Source organism: Ammospiza nelsoni, chromosome 3, assembly GCF_027579445.1.
Source record: "Ammospiza nelsoni isolate bAmmNel1 chromosome 3, bAmmNel1.pri, whole genome shotgun sequence".
In the NCBI taxonomy this organism is placed as follows: Eukaryota; Metazoa; Chordata; class Aves; order Passeriformes; family Passerellidae; genus Ammospiza; species Ammospiza nelsoni.
The window spans coordinates 38,611,838-38,634,557 of NC_080635.1; the positions used below are offsets into that span (position 1 = coordinate 38,611,838).

General features: G+C 35.3%; 1 protein-coding gene across 2 annotated transcripts in view; it reads left to right on the forward strand.

Annotated features, from left to right (window-relative positions):
* Positions 1 to 22,720, forward strand: part of PACRG (parkin coregulated) — a 210,668-nt gene that overhangs the window by 166,894 nt on the left and 21,054 nt on the right. The window contains exon 1 of one of the 2 annotated variants that reach the window (XR_009418218.1): positions 22,270 to 22,559. The exons of the other annotated variant lie outside the window; for it this stretch is intronic. The gene's annotated coding sequence lies outside the window, so the exon portion shown is untranslated. Of the gene's footprint in view, positions 1 to 22,269; positions 22,560 to 22,720 lie in introns of those variants that run through there. 2 annotated transcript variants of the gene reach the window in all.

Below are 22,720 nucleotides of genomic sequence, written 5' to 3' on the forward strand. Positions count from 1 at the left end.
TTTATTAAACTCACAGAAAAGTCTTACCGTGTGCTTTTGATTGTAGAAATATCAGTGTATTGGCTTTATCATCTTCACATTAGAATATTTTTTCACCATATATTTCTTTGTATTATTTTCAGATTTTTTACTTCTCAAGTAATATAAAACTGAATTTATGTAAATAGGGTTTATGTGGCAAATAAGTAGGAAAGAGTATAGTCACCTCCGACAAAAGTGTTTAGATAAAGGTAAATGCATGTCTAAAGGAGAAGCTCAAAATAGCTAGTGATTTCAAAGGGATTTTTTTGTCTCATTGTAAATTAAATTTAACCCAAGTAATTTAAACTGTCAAGACAGGGCAGAGTTAAAGTCAACATAACTTATACACTGTGACATTTTTGTTATTGTTTTTAATTTTCAATTAAACAAAGGGCTGTTAAAGAATTTCAAAGGGCAAATTTAGCACTTCAGTAACACTGACTCAGAATTCAAATATTCTCAAATTAACTCCAGTAGGAATTTCTATTCTTTCTATTCTATTCTATTCTATTCTATTCTATTCTATTCTATTCTATTCTATTCTATTCTCAAGATGTTGTTATCAGTTTCTTTCTTTATAAGGTGTGCATAAATGTGTGTAGGTATGAATAAAGGAATAGCCCAGCCACCTATAGATTATTGTGTGCTAGTCATGGCCTCTGCAGTCGTTACCAGTAACACAGGTACTGGCCTGAAAGCTCCCATTGCCTGCTGGCTAATATTTGAGAAATGTCTGCACTGTAGCAGCACACTGAGTTGTCCTCATGAAGGTCAGTCTAGGGACAAGCAGATGAGTATAGCTGAATGATTGGGTGCTGACATGGGGGGTCTCTGCCCTGTGTTCCTGTAGGGTTCCACTTCCCTCTGTGGATATAACCAAGTGATCTTATTTGCCACTGTAGATATTGCTAATGAATTCCCCTAAAATACCTCCCTTACATGGTTGCATATGTAACTAACTTTAAAGGAAACCATATTTCACTAAGGACACTCACAGAACTTGCTATGCAAACTTGAATGTTTGTGTGCTTCCAGAGTCAGTGTTTAAATGTCTGTGAAATTTAAGAAAAAAGAAAAGATCTCTTAGTTCTGCCATATTGAAAGCATCATCTTTACAATATCTTTGTGCCTCATCACTTGAGTTTGTCAGGTGAAATCTTGCTGTAAAAAAGAGTAGCTTGTTTCTGAGGTAGGAGAAGGAGAGGAGAGGAGAGGAGAGGAGAGGAGAGGAGAGGAGAGGAGAGGAGAGGAGAGGAGAGGAGAGGAGAGGAGAGGAGAGGAGAGGAGAGGAGAGGAGAGGAGAGGAGAGGAGAGGAGAGGAGAGGAGAGGAGAGAAAAGAGTCATATTCTTTTTCATATTTTCTTAAGGATTCTTTTTTTTTCATATTTCACAAAGGGGTCAGCCTAGACCTTGTTTATTCCGAGGGTTGCCCAAAACAATGCAGGCATCCTTCTGTTGTGCTTGTCAGGAAAGGATATTTTAAAGAAAGAAATGAAAAATCGAGATATCTTCACAAATATTTTCCCTTTTATTCCTTTAGTAAAGCAAAGAACTCTCCAATTACACTTTCTACTATTATTTTCAGAAGTTTAAATATTAGGTGATAACCTGGTATTACAGTGTCTTTTGTCAGAGCACCAGAAAAAGCATTAGCCACAGTTAGAATTCCTTGTCATTGTCACTTGCAGATTTAGTATCGCTATAAAGTACTACAACTTTTTTTCCTGCAAATGGCTTATAGCATCAAACTTTTATTCTGCTTCTTCCTCCATTTATCCTGTAGGGGCACATGTTTTAAGTGAACACTGGCAAAGAATCTATGCTGTACACAGGAGTGATCAGGTCATCTCCAAAAGGATTTTATGGGCTAGCTGTACCCATTCTATAAATAGCTTGTTGTTACCCAGTAGTTAATGTCTAGCATAAATATGGGCTGCTTCCAAGAAGAGAACTCCTTTCCTACCACCTGCCCTCTGTCCCAGACACCAGCGATTGATTCCAGCCACATTCTCAGCGCTGGCTCATGGGGTCCTGCAGGGAGTCAGATCAAACCAGTGGAGGGGACTATAACTAACAGGTCTCTTGGATTAGGTTTCATGTACTGGTGGGAATATGAGGATTTGTTCCTCATTTGGATGCTCTTTTCCTCCTGTTATATTTCTATACAGATCCTTCAACATAAAGTCTCTGAGCTCCTTAGCTCAATACAAGAGGAGATTGGTATCAGTGAACACAGGCGAAGAATCTCTGTTGTACGCAGGACTGAAGCTGTTCCACTTAGCTGTGCTCACAAGAGGTACATTTGCAGGCACTTTCTGTGCTAGATTAGGGACTTCCTATGAAGAGGAAAGTAGCCCTCTGCTTCCACAGGGAAAAAAAAGTCAAATTCTATTATTTAGAATGAAGTTGTTTAAAGAGACAAGCATTCTAGGAAGATTTTACTATATGTCATAAATACAATGGCTAATGAAAATGACATCTTAAAGAGTATTTTCCAAACATTTGTGTACAAGCTTAAATTGAAGATTTAAGGTCAGTTCAATTGAATAAAACCTGGGCTCTCTAGATTGGGATTCTTTTCTCTTTTCTTTTCTTTTCTTTTCTTTTCTTTTCTTTTCTTGAATAATTGCTTAACTAGGATCCCTGGTTTCTGACTTTTAAAAAGGAAATGTTATTGTTTTGGAGAACAATTCAGTACATTTAAAGTGCTGCTTTCAAAGATGTGTTAAAATCTTGATGAGATCAGTTACTTTTATTACAATTTTTTGTACTAATTGCCAAATAAATGATTTTAGGCTGGATCTGACTCAGCTGCAGTAGTCATCACTAAAGAAGAAGAAGAAAGAAAAATTTGTTTCAATAGAGAAATGGCAAAAATTGAAGAAATTGTATTTGAGAATGAATTAGATACTGGTTTAATCAGATCAACATGTTTAATTTCAATGTACAATAGTATGAAAAAATCTGAAGTAATGGAAGGTATAGACTTTTCCTCTGCATATTTGCCAAACAGGAGGCACAAGGAACAGATATTATTACCTATTTTCTAACCACTCCTCTTCATTATAGCACAGAAACTTGGGCTCAGTTCTCTCTATTATTCTGAGCCAGCACATTAAAAGGAAAAGTGAGATGATCTGAGCTTAAATGTTACTCTGAAGTGTGCATTTCTCTCATACTATTCTGTGATCTCTTCATTGATGTGTTACTATCAAAGCCAGACAAATTAAATACTAGATTCAGAACTACTCCTTCTCAAAAGTAACTCCCACAAACAGGTGATCAGAGTTCACAAACAATTCAGTGACAGTTCAAGATCTGAAAGTGGTGTTCAGTGTCCCAGGGAAGGGTACCATCTCTACTGAGCATGTTTGAAGAAAGGAGATGTCCCTTTCACTGTCCAGTTATGCTGTACCAAAATATTTCACCAGAATCTGTTCAGCAAACTCATTATAGATCCATAACTTGAGGACCAAAACTGAGGTTTTAAGTCCAGTATATTGTCAAAACCAATCTGCCTTTGTCACTGCTCCATTAATGAAGTTGTTACAATGTTATGAAAGTTGTGGTTAACCAACTCTAATTGCTGGGTTTAAAATGGGTTTGTTCTATTATTCAGTAACTGCAGTTTTCCTAAATTCAGTATCTGTGAGCTATTTTGAAAATATTTTTATCATTTCCTTTATCTGCTATAATTTCCCTTCCTGTGTTTGATTTGTGCTTCTTATAGTTTCTTGGCATTGTCTTGTGTTGATGAAGCTACACCCTTTCACTGTGTACCACTAATTATTTTATGTTGCTTCTTTTAAAAACGCCTCAACCTAAAATTAACACTTTTTTTACTGGAAGCAAGGCCATGCCTCAGTGTTTATCTTGTGAGCAAGAAACACAAGTAGAGTATCCAATTTGATTTCTGTTTGTAGTTAAATACCATATTCTGTGTTGCCTTGTCAAACACATAGATACTCAAATACAGAGCAGTTCTCTGGCTACATGATTCTGTATCTCCATTTCTGCCTGCATGTTTTTTGATGACTAATTCTGACACAAGTACAATAGATCCAAGCCAATAATGTTGGTTTGGTTTTTTTTTTTACATTGGTGATCCTTAGTCATAAATATAGTCTCTTGCAGGCAGACATATAAGATTGAAGAGAAACATTACTTATTCAATGCTGGGTGGCAGATAAAGTGAAATTCAGGATGAGAGATACTTATTTTCAATTACAGTTTGTTTTGCATATCAGGCCGAGTCACCCCAACCAGCGCAGAGCGCAAATTTTATTTTTCTGTGCTGCCAGTGATCACTGCACCATGGCAGTAGTAGAAAGGTGACATTTTAGAGGAAGAGCAGTTGGCATTTCTGCTGTTATGTGCCTGCACACATCTTGGGAGAGGCAGCAATAATTTTTTAGAGCTTATTCAGACACTGGCCAATGGAAACAGCTCTGGAAATGCACTCAAGTAATGCATCTCCTGGTACTCCACTCACACACAGTCCCAGAGTGGTATTATTAATTTTTCAGCTCTGGTAGCACACTTCAGGCTCGATAACAGAAGGAAAGTTGTAGCTGTTTTACATGTTCTCATTTCTATCCAGCTGCCTTTCTGCAGTTAGTGACTGTGGGGGATACTCTAAAACCCGGCAATGACAAAGCAGGCAGGGGTGATAGTGGAAAATAAATTTTCAATGCACTGTAGAGGACAAAAATAGCTGATCCAAGTTGTGTAGACAAAGTCTTTAAAGAGCTAAGAAAGACATATTCATGCATGCATCTGGTGTCACTATTTTTTGAATATTTCTTGACTTCAGATTACCGCAATAAAACACAAACTTTTTTGAACGCAATCTACATAAAGCAAGCAAAAAAAAATCTTGGAAGTTGTAGGAACTGATACATGAAGGATTATGTGAATACTTTTGAAAAGGCAGGACTTCAGCTGGCAAATATTTGAATTTCATTCCCATCAAGGAGAGATGGATACCATGGGGCTATAACAATGAGTGAAAGAAGGAAATTTGAAAAAATATACATGAAACTGAAATTAAGGAAATACTGTCTACTGTTCTGATATTTCAATTTTCAGAAAATTCTCTTGAAGGAACAATCACCTAGAGCTTCCAAAACTAGAGGAGATAAATTTTGAAAAACTTAGTAGAGAACAAATTACTGAGATCTCAACAAGTGAATAGCCGCTTCTTTATTTTTACTTCTATTAAAATTTTTATATATAAAGTTTTTTAATTTAAATGCTAAAAGGGGAAATTTTCACCTTTAACAAGCCAATGTCTTCTCTATGAAACCTATTATTATGAAATAAACTGTTCAACAGGGGATATAGCACTGAGTATACTTTGAAGAAAAGTTCAAATGCTTGTCTGAGGACTGTTTATGTTACCAGAAAACCATCAAGAATGGAGCATATTGGAAGCCTATGCCTGTAAAAGAAGCAGAACATATTTTTAGGAGGGCTTACAATATGATGTCTAGTCAAAACTCAAGAACCTTAAGCCTTATTATGCAGCATCCCTGAACATGATACCATGTTCCAAATATTTGGTCACAGCCATCCCCATCAAAAATTGGCTCCAGAGAGTAATACCTTCAATGTCAGGTTTGAGGTGGTGGTTTTATTAGTCATTATAACTTTTTTTTTTTTTTTTTCACCAAGAACAAGAAAAGAAAAAATATAATAAATGATAAAATTAAAACATTGTGCAAGAGCAAAATCAAGACATTTCAGTTTCATACCAAACAAGAGAGAATACTTTATGTTATTATCAGTTACTGCATTTATTCTTCAAAATGACACCATAATTTTTAATTAATAAATGAAACACAAGATTATGTTTGTCTTTTGTGTTTAATTAAATTTCATTTTGGCTCCAAGAGACCTGCAAGATGAAAAAAAAAACTGAGGTCTTTTAGAGAACCACTGTAGAAAGTAATATTTGCACATATTTTATGTTAGATTTGGAGAAAAATTCTCTAAAGATTGATTATTGATGATATGAAGATAATTTCTGTTAACATTTTGGGCTGGTAGCAGCTTGTTTTCATACTACCAAGCAATTGATTTGAGCTCCATACAGTTTATAATAAAAGCGTAATTTAAATTTTGATCTTCAGAGAAGTGAGCTCTGTTAGGTACTAAAGGCTGTCACTGCTGTAATATTTGAGACTGCAGAGATTTGCAAAGGTTTCCTCCTTCCACAGTCCTTGGCTATATTTGACAACCCGGTGAAGACTGTAGGAGTGCTGATCCCATGTATCTCCTGCTGGCATCAGTAGGAGCTCAGCATCTATCAGCATTGAAGGGGTCTGCTTCTGCAGCTGACTCCCAATAATGCAAAACAATTTAAAACAATAGCAAATGGAACAAAACCTAAATGATGCAGTAGATACCGGTGAAGTTTAAGGATACCCTAAAAAGTCAGAATCATCTTAGTTTTACAATTTAGCATCTCAGTTGTGACCAGATTGTATCAGCAAAACATGATACAGAATTAAATTCAGAATCAAAGCCCAAGTTTATTGTAGACAGTGAGAGTTTGAAAAGACTGGCTGTGATCTACATAAATACTAACACAAAGTCAATCTAAAGTAACACTGGTAGAAATCAGCAGTGTCTCTTGGGTCTCTACTTTTCCATTTAAATGACACATGCATCCATTATGAACATTTTGGCTTTTGCTTTCTGTCCACCACTCAATCTATTTGGTCTTTGACACAGGAATGATTTTTTTACCTGTGTCTCTAGGGCTTTACACAATAAAGATTCTGAACCGTAAGGGAAGCTCTAATAATAAAGAAGAATAAATAACATATTTAACATTAAATTTAAATTGCATTATTAACATTATTGAGATCATAGTCCTCGCATATACTTTTCTAAGGATGATAAGTTTATGTGTCTATGTGTCAAATCTTGGTTCTTTCTGCCATACTGCTTCTCAGCGTTGGCAAGATGTTTGTTGCTGTGGTCCAGTGTGTTTATTAGCTTAGACTGAGTGGTCTGGATTTACTTTGGGGGAAGCTGATTGAATGGCACTCACCTATTTAAAGCTGGCAGCAAGGCTTGGCATATTTACACTTGCTGGTGCCTGGAGTCAGTGTATTAGGACTTTGTTTTACTGCTATACCATGGTTTGGCATCTTCCCATATGGACCTATGCAGAAATACTAAATTTATTTGTCCCCAGGAAAGTCATGAGTCCAGAAGCCCTGAAGATAAGAAATCACAACAGAGACATTTTCTAGTCATAATAAAGACATAGCTGAGCCTGATTGTAGCTGGAATCACAATTGCAATACCACATTAAAACTAAAGTAAGAAAATTAATCACAGGAAGTCCAAGAACAAAGATAAGACCCCTAAATTATGATGGAATAAGTCAGATTTTGCCACAGGGCATAAGCATCAACCTGCAGCTTCCTTTGAAAGCTACTGCAGATGCCAGGGGCTAACAATAACTCAGTAGCAGAAACAGCTTTTCAACTGTACAGTGCAGTATCCAATGTATAAAATCAGCCAAGATCTCTCTGAAGTGGACTGTGTCTCATCTTTAGTGCCAGCTAGCCTTTCAGCCTTTCAAATGTTCAGAATGCATCACTATGGAGAAAATCACTGAAGCATGAGCTGCCATGTGAGCTTTTAAAGTTCTGTTCATTACTTTCCAGTTCTGGCTGCTGTTTTTCCTTTTCAGAAATCTTCTGTCTTCTCTATCATTGTCTTGTAATAGTCACCCTTCTATGTCCTCTTCTTCCTTATTTCCCTTTTTCCTCCCACTTTGTTTTCTGTGAGACATCTTCAAACACAAGACTGTGTTCATGTAACAGCTCTGCCAGAAGTGATGGAGAACTCCACTGGCTTACAGATGTGCAGCTCCACAGTGAAATATCAAGTGTTGCTGCAATGTCCACCTAACTGGACAGCCACGATTGCCAGCTTAATAGGATAGACAAGTGTATTGTTTATGTACCTTACAAACATAAAAAGTTGATTTGGGATATAATTAATCAAGCAGTTTGGGTTTTGGTGTTTTGTTTGTTTGTTTGTTTGCTCTTTTATCTAATCATACTGTGGAATTGCAATGACACTCAGATTTTCATAACACTTCCATCTTACACTGCAAATTCCCTCTCAGAAGGACCAGTGATACAACAGGACTTGAGCTATAGCCCAGCTTACAGTAAACATACAGTCTTGAGAAAGTTTTTTCTATGCCTGCAAGAAATTACTCATCATGAAATGAAATGAACTATTCATTTGCAAGCAGCTACTCTGTACCATCAGCTGTCTAGCACTGCATGGCTGAGTAAAGCCTGCCCATGAAGATAAGTCATTGATACCATTACTTTTCTGGGAAGAGTCAGGCTTGTTCATGTAGCTATCTGTGATATTATTAGCCTGGGTGAAAATTATTCCTTTAACCCATTAAGTGATGGCAAGAATTTAGGTAATTTTAATTACTTTTTTCCAGTCTTCATGTTAATTTTTGGTGTATAAGTACTTTCTTCGCAGTTTCAGCATAGTGGTGTAACACCCTGAAATTCTTCTTGTGCCACTTGTATCTGTTTACATGTTTGTAGCCAAGAGATATAACAAAGGTGTATGGCTTCTAACTGGATATATTACTGCAAGCATCGATTCAGCTCTGCTTAATTAGTAAGAATGACTAATCATTCATTTTCTGGTCCATTAATCAAATATATTTCCTTGATGAAAGCCTCTTCTTACAATCACTACCTGTTTTAAAAGGATCTATAGTGACAATCCTGAAATTTCCCCAATCTAAGAGAATTTGCACATTTTAGGAAAAATTTTCAGGTCAGAGGGATTCCAACAAGGGTCAGAGGGTAGGTAGACCTCATCCCAAAGTAATATTGGTGTAAATACTGAATTGTCTATGAGACTTTCATTTTCAAGATGGACAGTGAGATTATTTGCCAAAGGACTTACTCATCAAATCTTCAGGGTGAAGAGGGGATTTGAAATTAATATATGCAAAATAGGGTGTAATTTGTTGCCCTGTTTGTTGCACAGCTTGTGAAATAACATTTTTCATCATGCCTTTATATTTTGTCTAAATTTCGTTACCTCTGAAATGCGTACAAAAGAAAGGATAATGCTGAACCAGAAGAAGTAGATCATTTAAATCCATGACTTAAAGTTATCAGTGAAAAATAAGAACAACAATCAGCTGGATTGTGTAAATGTGTAGTTCTAATAACAATTTTTATCAGCTCTGAGCTGGACCAAAAGTGGAAGGCAGCTTGGAGGAATTGCAGGAATGCAGTTCAGTTAGTCAGATCAGAAAGACCCTAAGCACATCGTGAATTGGCTCAAATGGTATTTACCATAGTTTCACAGCAGTTGCACAGATTAGATCTGGATAATTTTTGAATGTTTCATTCACACAAAAGAACAATTTCAAAGTCCTTAACCAAAATTTGTGAGATCATTTTTCATATAAAGTAGCTGGGCATACACAAGAGAATTTAATATTCCAGACTGTTCTGTTCCACAGATGACATGAGCCAAGGTCTCCTTTGCCTGATCTTGATGGGCTGCTCAGGTAAATGATAAAGATCTAATGAATTAGAGTAAAGACTAATAGCTAACAGATGTACAGACACCATCCACTCTATTAATTAATGCTGCTGTACATTATGTGGAACTAATGCAAATTACTGTGTGCAGAATGTTTACAGATTGGAATTGTGCTTAGCAACTTGGTGAGAACCTCAGTGGAAGTTTTTCCAATATATTCAAAAAATTCTGTGAAGGAACTAGAAAGGTACAGTCACTGTGAAATTTGTTTATGACCTTTAGGTTTTAATTAGTTCTCCTTGTTTAAGAATTTTTTTTTTTCAATTTGAGTCAGTTAAGGCTGCATTTTATCATTACTTTTAAACAGGTAAGACAATACTGATTTTTCTGCAGTTCAATATTATAACCCCAGGAAATTAGTATTGCTGATGAAATGGTCTTGAGTCTCAAAAGACTTATTAAATTAAGTATTTCTAAAATTAGAGATCTAAACTGTGACACTTTAAAAAGTCTTACTCTGGTGCCAATATGCCCTTCAGAGTATGTGAAGTTTTTCAGACAGCTACAATTTCTTTTTCCATTCACTTCTCGAAAAACGAGGATTTGTCCAAATATTACAGTCACTTGTTTATTTTGATATTCTAATGGCTTAGACTCAAAGTATCATTTAAAGGAAACTCAGTGATGAGTTGCAAATTGCAACTGAAATAAGTTTTCGTATAGCTGATGGTTTAGTAATCAGCCAGTTGTCTCTCTCACATAATTACTGTGCATGCTGGAATAGAGAAACCTTCTCTTTTTTTTTTTTTTTATCTTACAAAAATGCATTAAAACAAATCAATTGTTGAGTTTGGCCAGCATTTAACAATCTACTGTATTCAGCTCCAGCTCTTGAGCTGATTCTTAAGACAAAGAAAAGAAAAATATTAGTAGTTAAAAGAGAAACAGTGAGGAAGGAAGTCTACTTCACCTGAAGCTCAGAAGTTAGGTGTGGTATGTTCAAGACAGTGAGTTAAGTATAGAATCACTTACAAATTTGGTGTAAACTTGTGTTTGTTCCACACACATGGTATCATATGTGATACCATCAAATTTAGATGCTGTGTTTAAGCAGTGCCATTTTTAATGCCTTTGCTAAAAAATATTTTCACATCCAATAACCAAAGCCAAGCTTACTTGCTGTTTAAGGGAGTCAAAATCTTCTTTAACATGCTCTCAAGTGTGAAAATAATTTTTTTCATTCTCAGCATAAAAATAGATACATCTGCTCAGTAGTATTCATGAGCAAGTTGTAAGCAGAAAAAAAAAAAAAGAAGCATTTTTATTTTGCAATAAGGTCTTCACTCCACATTGTGTATCAGTTACAGAATTAAGTTTGATCATTAAAACTACCTCCCAGACATTTGATTAAATACAGTACTTTAATATTTATTATTTTGGTTCTTGAAACAGTTAGTTTATTGGAGACTTCCACTCTGAATTCAGGGTTTCACAGTGTTATTGGGCTACTGTGAACTGAAATAAAAGCAAACAAAATCTGTGGTAATAATCTGCTATATTGTCAAACCTGCTGCAGTGTTTATAATGCCACTTGATCTCTGGTAAGCAGTATGTTAAATTTTTATTTAATGTAGCCAGGAACTCCCGAAGCCTTTGCCAAGACTGTAGAAGGGAACAACCACTTGTGGTTTGGGCTGCCTGCAATCATGTAATTAGCTTAACTGAATACCAGAAGTTCTGAGATGAGGTTATTTATGAACTAATTGACAGCCTGCACTGGGTAACCATAGGAAAGAGAAAAAGATAACCTAACAGGAGAAAAAGCAACCCCTAAAATGGAATGATTAGAGCAATGAAATTATTTGGTTTACATATTTCCAGTATTCTTGAATTTATGTTTCCCTTGCTGGGAAAAATTTAACCACTATCTGCAGAGGAAATGTTTTGGGGGTTTTTTTTTAGTTCTTTTGTGTCAGCATCCAAGCTTCCTTCGTAGTACATTGCTTAACATCTCTATATTCTGGTTTTAAATATGATAAACAGCTTTTAACACCTGATTGAACAATTGTCCTGATCAAACACTTTTTCCTCAAATGTCTGTCAGCATGTTTAATATAAGAGATTTCAAAGTGTTTGTAATTGGGATCAGTTCAGGATCATAAACAGATTTTAACTTTGCTCTTCTAAAGCTTCTTGTATTCTGATTTGTTGTCCATAAAAGGGTAGTGACACATTATTTCCTGTCAGGGCAGTTCTGAAAATAAGAAAAGCAAGATCTATGAGCATTCAAAAGAAAAGGATCTTTGTATTAAATGGGTAAACCTATGGTATTTATTAGCATTTATAATAATTTGTAACAATAATTCTTTAAATGCTTTTAGAGTCTTGGGTGAAAACATTATTATTAATAGGTCTCATTTGCAGTTTTCAAACAAAGAAACAACAAAGCTCTTGTTTTCATATAGGTATTTTCAGTAACTTGGATATGGTATACATCCTTGCATACCCAACACCTGTTGTCTTCCAGTTTCTTTGATTGTAGAGGTCATCAGCATAAATTGAGCCATAAGTAATAAGATTTAAAGCTGAGTAAGTAGAAACAGTTGACAGTTAAAGAGCTTAAAATAGCCTACCATAGCTTCTAGTCGCTGTGTTATAAGCGATACACAGGATTTCCTCTGTGCTGCTCCTCAGCTGAACCCAACCTGAACCCCTTTTTGATGCAATCACTTGGTCAAAAATGAACAGCTAAAATGAAAGTAGTTTTTCAAAAGAAGACATGATTGCTGTGTGAGAAGCTTTGGTTAACTAATCTGAAATATTTCAGTCAGACACATTCTCAACACTCCTGGACTTATCAAATGATAAAAATAACTTTTCTGGATATTTCTCTTTGTGTCCATTTTCTAAGGAGATTAATGTTTACCTGTGTTAGGAAAGAAATTGCTTTCCTGTCAGTTCCACTTTCCCCTTAATACTCTTTCCTGCTGTCCCAAGGAAAGTAGAGTAGAAGAGCTGTTTGGTTTTATTTTCTTGACTTTCACATATTAAAACAATTGTTTGTGCATTGTAGGACTCTCCCAGGACCTGCATGTAGTTATGCACCCATTCACACAACTTTTTGAGTAGTGACTACACATAGGGAGAGTAAGAGCATCCCTCTTTTATTGAGAAGACTTGTGTTTGATTCTCTGACGGTTTGAGGTCTTCTGTGCTGCTCCCTATTCATTTTCTCCAGCATTTCTCCAGTCTGTTCATTAATGGTGGTGAGATAGATATATCTGTAGAAGGATATAGATGTTGGCAGGACAGAAGGGAATTATATAAATTAGAGCTATTTAATTTTCAGTGAACACAGAGCCTTCTGAAGAAACCAGTGATCTCCTCTGTGACTGCAGCTGTAGGTTCTCATAAGCTCTACCCTAGCTTTAATGGAAGTGAGGGAATTCCCTTTCCTGTCTCTCAAATAGATATAATGGCAACATCTCTTAGGAGCCTTCTGACTCATATGAACAAAACTAGGAGGGATGAAGATGGATTTATATGCATTGTCTCTTTAATTTTGAAAAATTTTAGCTGCTGCTCCTTGCTGAAACACCTTACTGCACTGAAATTGAATTATCTATTTAGTCAAAAATATTTGGCCAAGATATTGACAGATTTCTGAGGAGAGCTGACACACATCAGTGCTCGCTAAAGTTAGTAAGTTTAGCAGCTGCTCTAGGGAAACTGAACAGCTAGAATTGGCACTGGGGATGGGATAGAATTTTTTCACCTCATACTGCAGAGGATTTTGAGCACTTCTCTGTCGCCTCTCAGTTTGCTCTCCCTAATAAAAAAGCTTTGGTAAGTTTCCTTTGATACAAAGCTGTTTGTAAGGAGCAATAAAGCATGTCCAAAGCTGGTCGATAGGGTGAGTAGCATGGAAATTAGAGTAGGTTGATACACTGTGAAGGCAGTGGGTAGAAGAAGGAATGATAGTTTTGGAACCAGAACTCTGGTACAGCAAAAAATGGCAAGGCAGAAAGGTGTGCAAAAATGGTGTGACTATTTACTTCAGCGCTCCAGGCTAGGAAGATGACAGCAGCTGTGTTTTGGCTTGAAAATGGAACCATTTCTGTTGAGGAGACCAGAACTGAAAGGATTGGTGTCAAGAGGGAAGATTATAATGGGGTTTATATGTTGCAACTGTGTTAGTCAGCAAGATGAAAACAACACCATGCTAAGAAGCTTGGGGACAATTAGATTGATTTTGTTTTCTCCCTTTTAAAATTTTATTTTCTACAATGTACCTACCCTTTTCTTTACTGACTGTGTGACCTTTAGAGGTTTTTACTCTTAATTATTTCCTTTCCTGTGGTTGCTTTTAATATGTAGTAGAATATTCAGTCGATGTAGTAAATCTATTTCCTTATGTGTTTGGAAACAATGCACATTATTTATTTTTGCAACTATATAATAGTTTATGAGAATGAGGACCTACTGCTGTGATTGCTGCTTTTCCTGCTCCATTAACCCACAAAAAGCTCAATTTCTAATGAAATCTAAATCCATTCCAAAGCCAATGAATATCTAATATTAATTCATTTTGTAACATTCTTAAATAAGATATGATATATAATCTTTGGCTCAGTATATGCATGATTTCTACAGAAGACTGCAAAATCTTTCTGGGAAATTATTGGGAAGGATTGTTTGTGGAATTTTTTTATTAACTAGCTCTAGCCAGTTCCATTAATTATTATCTGTAGATGGACACTTTCATAAAACGACTGGCTTATTTTTCACTATTCAAATAATTTATGTTTTATTTCACTGTAGCCTTCTGTCAAATACTGCTTGGGTTTTTAAAATTTATTTTGGCTCAAAATTCAGACATTTAACTCATTAATTAATATTTTTGAAGAAGATGCATTCTCCTCTTGACAGTACTGCAGATAAATAGGAACTCCTAGACTAATGCTAACATGTGTCCTGAAATAGTTACTTGTTTAGTGAGTATAGAGACTCACTAAACAAACTTATTCTTTTGCCTGTTTTGAGTAAATCCTGGCTCAACCAATTTTCTGTTCTTCCATGTGTAGCATTCCAATGTCAAGTTCATGAGACATTGTAGATATTGTGTGTAGAAATTGCAAATAAGAACTTCTACACTAATATTTTTATTATCATTATTGTCTGTGGGCAATCCAACATACACATATTATTAATAGCTATCCTTTGCTCTCTTGGAAATATGATAAAAGTTTGAGTGGCATCAGCTTCAAAGTGTGCATGTTAAGTGGCATACATAAAAAAGTCCAATCACAGTTTTGTGGGTTTTTTTCAAATGCAAATTAAAATGGAAAGGGAAGTTGTCTTAGAAGAACTTCTTTCTGATCTTATATCCACCCTCTTTTCAGGTAAATTCAGGAGTGAGTTTACCTTAAAGGATACAAAATCCAGGCTGCTTCCTTCTTAAAATTAATAAGATGCACTTTGGCCGAGTCAATGCCGGTTTTTTTTCTCTCTCAAAAGAGAAGCAATGCCAGTTGGTTAATATAACACAAGTTAGGCTTACAAATGCCAGTCATATGATGCTTTTTTTGCTTCTCCATATGAAATTTCTACCACAGGGAATAAATGACTGACACATCACCCCCTGCCATCATAACAACTGTCGTGCAACACCATTATTTTTCAAACATTAGTGGCATCTCTCCAACTGACCATAAGGTTTCAGACACATATTTTAATCATTACTTTGCCCATTACAGGAAGCTAACATCACACCATTTAATGTGTTCTCATGATAAATTTCACTTTCTTTTATAATAGAATGGAAGTTAATGAAGCACAGCACAATTGTGGTGAATTAGACAGCAGTAGAACAAGGCAGGAGATACCCACTTATTGACATTATCAAAGCCATCTTAAATGCATCGACTTTTAAACCAACTCATATTCAATTATTAAAAAGGGACCATGGGAGTATACTGTTGGCTTAGTAAGAAAGGAGATTATAACAGTTCATTAGTTATTAATTAATTGGCAATCTCACTGCTTAATGTCTTTACACTTAACAAATACTTCTGTGCTGTGTCTTACTTCTATCCATTCCAGTTTTCATCAACATGTAAAATATGACATTTTATTTTCTTTTATTTCTTCTGTCCACACATAAAAGGGAGGGTCAGCTGGTCATGTTTTATCATTTTTATTGAGATATTTTAAAATATACATTATTTATGTAATTAGTAAATAATTTTTTTATATGAAGTTAGCCAAAAGAGTAACATACATCACTGGGGTTTTTTTATTATAGATTAAATTTAGGTGTTAATCCTGTCTTAAGCAAACTACAGGCTCCCTGAATAGCAACTTGTGGGGAAGGTCTGGGGGAAATGGACCCCACAAGAAAAACAGGTGGCTGTGATGAAAGTGCCCGTAATAGAATTTGTTTGACAAGAATGATTCAGAGGCAAACCTGCTTATTCTTCCATAAATCATTGCTTTACTGTAATTTTTACTCTCTGCAATTAGAAGTACATATTTTTGCTGCTATTCCTATTCACAAGCAACATATTATTGCTCATATATTATCTTTAAAAAGGAAGTGTGACTAGCATGCATATTCAGGAATGTAGTGTCTTGCTTTCACGCATCCATTTCATTACCAGAGCACCTACTGGTTCTTTTTAAGGCAGATTTTTTTGTGGGGTAGGGAGGATGCAAGACTACAGTCACTCCTACATGTGTGACTGTATAAACATCCTCAGGACAATGTGATACTGCAGCAACTAGGACTGTAGAGAGACTTTTTCTTTTTACTAGTAGATTTTTTTAAGATTTGCTAATACCATGGACAGCTGTGAGCAGATGTAGAATTGTGCTGCACCAGGGTCTGTATTTGTTAGTTTTCATAGGTGGAGATCCATCTAGGTGCCAGTATCTAGATGATTGAGAAGGGGGGAGAGAAGGAGCAGTTTGAACCCAGGGCTACCAGTGATTCAATACATGCTATAAAATGGTACTTTGCTTTTAAAAACCAAACAGAAAACTCGTTATGTTGATGACTGTAAGTGCCTCTCACAAAACTATTGTAATGTGCTATCTAAATACTACCTTTCAGTACATAACTATAATTTGGTCTATGTATAAAAAACCAAGCACGTTTCATATCAAAAGTTTCTCTGAAAAAAGGTCTTCCTCATTACATTTTACTCCTGCTTATCCTACTGAAGTTATATAAGGGGGGTTTAAAGAAAATATGGAGTACCTGAGAGGGTAGGTGAACCAATGATGAGTCTCCCGGGTTGGCAACTTTACGTGGTAATTTCTTAAACAAAGTTACAGGGTCTGTTCCAGAAGCTGGAATAGATTGTCTGACCATAGTCACCGAGTGAATATTGTATTTCCCACTACTGAAAAAGGCAGTCACTTTCTCACCTTCCCTCCCGGCCAAAGGGCCCTCTGGCTTCCTTTAGCTCACCCCTAAGAGACATGATTCAATTAAGTATTTTGTCTGAAAATTAATCTAGCAACAAAAAAGCATGGTTGGGATTTCTGCTGGGTTTGTGAGCTGAATTCACCTCCAAACATGTGAGATGCATAGAGAAAATGACAGGAAGAAATGTTTCCAGGACAGAGAGTAAAAAAAAACCCACATATTCCTTCAACTCTAGAGTCCCAAAATATAAAATTCAAAAGTACTAAAAATATTGGATTTTTAACATTGTGCACACGCACACATGCACACACACAAAATCCTGCCTAACGTGAAATTAAAATGCATCCAGACTAAGAGATAATTTAAGAGGGAAAGGAGGAGAAAGAAGAATCAGAGTGTCAAAAGCTTAGCAATTATGCTAAAGAGGGTTATTTCTATAGAGTTTCTCTGTACTCATTTGTGAGTATAAAGTTTCTCTGGAAGCCAGTTCCAGACAAGAATCTAATCTTAGGCATTTTGATTCACCTCAAGAGGAATCTGACCTCTTCCTGTACTATAAACATTGAAGAAACTGAGAGACTAACCTTAGGCTAATGTTTGCCTTTGTGTTTGCCTTCCAGTGGCTTCAACAAAGCACAAATCAAATTATAATGAAAAATGCTAAGAATTAAACTAATTTGGTTCAAATTTCAGCTTTGGTAATTTTAAGTGGATTCTTGATTTCAGAAAATTATTTAGAAAAATAATAATGTTGAAAATACTTGTACATTTTAGAAGAAACTTATATCCATTGGCATTGATTTGCTTTCCTCCCAGTATACACACTTTTCCCTGGAGGACAATTTAGGAGTGTTTATAAGGAGGCAAAAAGTTATTAGCAACTAGAAAACAGAAAGAGCAATTTCAGCCACTAAACACAAAAATGTCTGAAGTTACCCGTGTTCTAGGGCTGTATTTGACCTGAAACATCCTAAATTCAAGGAGGATTTTTTTTTTTCATTTTATATTCCAATTTCCTGAAATTTTACTGTTATTCTCACATGAGATTGCATGAATCATTAATATAACCCCTGTACATTGATATAACTCCTGTGTCTCTTTTTCCTTTACTGCCATTTTCCCTACATTTTGATACCTCAGGCCTTTGTGCTATGATTCCTCTCCTGATAATCCATTGAATATGTTTGTATAACAATACAGCATGATACAGTTTTATCAAAAATGAAGCAGCTTGTGTACAAAAATTAATTCTGAATTGACATATCAGCTCTCCCTGCACATTTTGTAAATCTGAAAGATTTCATTATAGAATTCATATGAGTTTTCAACCTTGTTCCTCAAAAACTGAGGATGCAGCTCTTCCTAGCTCAAAAAATAAATATCATTGTTTGTGATTTGTAACCTGTACACATCTCAGAGTTCCTAGCATCAGTATTGGTTAGATTACTAAATCTGATTTTAGAGTTTTTTTATTTAGGAATTTCTACTGTACAATTGTATTCGGTAACTATGATGAAACAAGAAACTTCAACACATGCTTAAAATAAGTAAATTAATATGTATTTCTAAAGCTAGAACTCCAGAATGAAGCATTGAAAAATACATTTTCCAATCAAGTTTCAGGATTACTTTACATGCTGGTATACTACAGATGTTTTCTAGGGGAATTTGGCAGACAGGAGAAAGAAATTCATTACTATATCTGACAATGCAGTAATGAGAATAAGACAAAACAGAAAACAAAATGTTAAATTTATATTTGAAGACAAAGCTAAAGATTTTTTTTCCTCTTCCATTATTATGCTTTCTATAGAAATAAAAATGACAATAATGTATTTTTTCATGGTTGAGACACCTTTAGCTTATACTATGTGAACTCAGATTCAGTTTTCCCTATTTTTTTTTGTAATGGTCTGCTCATTAGGGAGAGATAATACAGTTTTTGCATTATCAAAAGTAGGAAAACTTTTGGTTAACTGGGATTTGTCACTTTTACGTGCTTTATAACACATGCTCTACATTAAAATTTTAATGATGATTTTTTAATATCTGCTTTGCTTTATCACTGCATGACCAAGTTCTAAAATAACTCCTTGCTTGTTAAACACATAAACATAAGTTTGCACTTGTGAGTAGTTCCCTGCCTCTTGACTGCACTCAACTGTGTGAGTAGTTTTGTGTATATACACAGATTTTTTGCAAATCAGAGCTGTAGAAATGTACCTAGAGTTATATTTAAACAGAAGAAATTAACTTTTTTGCCTAAATTGTATTTTCCTTGCACATAGGACAGGAGGGAATGGCTGTAAACTGCAAGAGAGTGGGTTTAGATTGGATATTAGAAATAAATTCTTTACTGTGAGGGTGGTGAGGCACTGGAACAGGTTGCCCAGAAAAGCTGGAAGTGTTTAAGGCCAGGCTGGATGGGGTTTTGAGCAGCTTGGCCCAGTGGAAGGTGTTCCTGCCTATGGCAGGGAGGTTGGAACCCAAAAGTCTTTATGGACCCTTCCAGCCCACATAATTCTGTGATTCTGACAAAAGCTATTTTGTAGTGATTGAAAATTTTTAAACTTTTTCTAGTTTGACATTTTTTGGTTGGAAAAAAGTAGTCAAGGCTTGATTCTCTAACAGAAAACTCCTATATTTATATTTACATGTAAAATTATGTCTTGAACAATCAATATTTTTGAACTTATGATTCCATTTTAATTGAAAACATCAAAATATATAACTTTTTCTAAAAAAATCTTCTAGTTCTTTTTTAAATGTGAACTTTTTAAGACATAAGTAACTTTTCAGCCAAAATATTTTTCATTGTGTCTGAATATATGATTCTTTCTTAATGACAGCCAAAGTTTCTAATGGAAGCTGGCATTGTTCTTAATTGGCATTATTCCACTGTATCAGGTAAATATCAAAAAATCTTATATGGTTCTGGAAAAAATGTCAATCCTCCCATAGGATGATTAAAAAAAAAAAGTGAAGAAGAAAAAAAAATACTTTGGTAGCCTTTTAATTTTTTAGAAATCTTAAGATTTTTTAAGAAATCATAAAGTAAGAGAATAGGATAGTAGAGATTTTTTCTGGACTCTTACAGAATGAGCTTCTCCTTGCAATAATTCTTATGGAGAACTTCATAGTACAATGTGTAGACCACAATTTTAAGTGCTGTTTATTCAGTATCTTTAGTTTTCCTTGCATTTCCTTTCTTTACAAAGAGTCGTCTATAAATAGAAACCAACCTGTTTCCTTGGCTCAGTATCAGGAAAGTGATGAATCATTTCATATAGTGATGTGCTGAAGATGGTATGAATATTTAAAATGTAGATGTACAGTCTAACTCTGAATAGAATATCTATGCCTGGAATTCCAAAAGTGGCTAGAGATTTTGAGCTTTTACAAAAGTTTAAGTGAAAATACATAAGTTGTGAAAGAACAGAACTAAATTCTTCCTACCTCTTCCTGAACCTTCTTATTTTAACAGAACCTTTTTTCAAAACTTTGTTGTAAATTTTGAATCATAATTTAATTTTACTTCTCAGAAACATATTAAAATATAATGGTCTGTAAAACTGTACTCACACATCACTGTCTGATTAAACTTCATTATCAAAAATGTACCACTTTCACAATTTATATTCACTTCTGTTTAAATAATTTCTGTGATTTTATTTTGGTTGCCTTAGGTTAGAGCATTGTCTTGTACAAAACTAACATAACATATCTAATTGCCTAAATATTTATTCCTGGATGACGTTCCATCTAACACAATAGAATGGAATCACTTATTTTGTAAAGTGTTGTGGAGTCAGTCTTGAGTCTCTTCAGAATAGAAAAAAACTATAAATCTGATTTAAATAATATCTTACAAGAAGCAAGATACTTGCTAGCCAGACAGAGGCACTAAGGTGTCTGTTTTCTTATTTTGTTTTATATCTTTATTGTTGTGTCTCAGTTCAAGAAACCATTTTGAGTCAAACTGCCAATGCAGAAATGCCTGTCTAATTTCCCTGTGTACCTCTGAGCATGAGCAGTAGATGGAATCTGATTTAATCCCATTTCTGTTTGCAGCCAGGAATTGTAGAGGCTGTTCAGATTTTAATTTTCTTTGTTTAAATCAGGGATTAATCTAGAATTTGGAGTTACAGTATATTCCAAGGTTTTGATCAAGTTAACGTGGATCTTCTAGGTCATACAAAAAGGTTTGTATTACCATGAAAAAGAGAAGAACATGGGCTGTGCAGCATTTAGCACTTCCTTTTATATTTAGCAGGGTCATAGTTCATCCCAAAAATTCTCGACTAATGAATTAGCCTTAGCAGTCTCTCCCAGAAGATGCTTTAATAGGAAGGATCTTGTAACTTTGCTGTGGCACTCTCTGTCACGGCTGTGAGCCTGTGAGATTCCGTCCAGCGCAGCGAGGAATGCGACAGCGTGGCACGAGAAGAATGTGGCACATTACCCACATGTGATAACCCAGCCCAGCGTAGCCCTGCCTGATGAACACATGGCTGGCCTGTTTGCAAGGTGAACCTAAACAAGCTGCAGCATCTTTGTTTACTTGGCTATTATTCACACCATTTCACTGCATTTCATACCATTCACCATTTCAGACCACTGAGGATGAACATATTTATTTGTATATAACATAGAAGAAGTGTGCAAAAGTTAACAAATGCTCCTGAATGCAAAGGAATATTTAAATCCTGTACACCTAGTTTTTGCTCTGGTAATGTAGTTCTGAGGTTTGGATAGAGAATTTTCCAGCAGTGACTCGAGGAACTGTTTCTTGTGGTAATGAATTTAGACAAACATCATGTAAAGAACATAAGCATTGGGCTATAGTTAATAACATAATCAACTATAGGTCTTAAGCTAGGATGGATTTAAGTACATTAACTGCTTTCCAGAAGTTGGAGACTAAGGTCTAAAATTTAGGTTTGCTTTCTGTTTTGACTCCTGGCCCTTAATTTGAATAAAAATACTAAAGTGAGAATGATAATGTTATCTCTTATTTAGCACAAAATCACTCTCTTATAATTCCAATTGACTTAGCACTGGAAAATTACAATGATGCATCTTAGTGACACATTGTTTCAGATTTACTTGATTTAACTGTTGTTTGATGAAAAGTTTGTTATCAAACTTAGTGCTTAGCTGCATTTTGTAGACTGTGAAATTTTGTAAACAGGAATGACCAGCACTTGCCCGGGAGGTCTGTGAACATTCAGAAGTTCAAAGTTTTGTGTGACTGGATATTTACCCAGTACTGAGACTTAGTGAGTCATTTTAGAATGAGAAATGGAACTGTAATTTTGCAAAGTATAAAAATGCTCCAATTAACCTTCAGATAGATTAGCAGCTTGGGAATGGATGGGAGAGTCCAGAGAGGAACCTTGATGATGCCTGACTGATTGTTCTGCAATGATTTAAGCCTATCAATTCCTATCTTTTCTTCTGAATGAAGTGGCAGAGATGAAGACATGAAAAATGGAAAGATAAACTACTTTCAAGCCTATTCTAGCAAGAAGATCTACATTTTTGTTTTCCCTGGTAATTATTGTCTTACCTTACTTACCTGCTTCTACATTTCTTCAGCCTTTATGTGGGAAGGTTCAGACAGTATTTTTTTATAACTGTATATGTACCTTGTACAATTCTTCCAGTGAACAGGATTCGTTCTGGAAAGTGAGTCAGTGTTGTCAGAAGCTAAT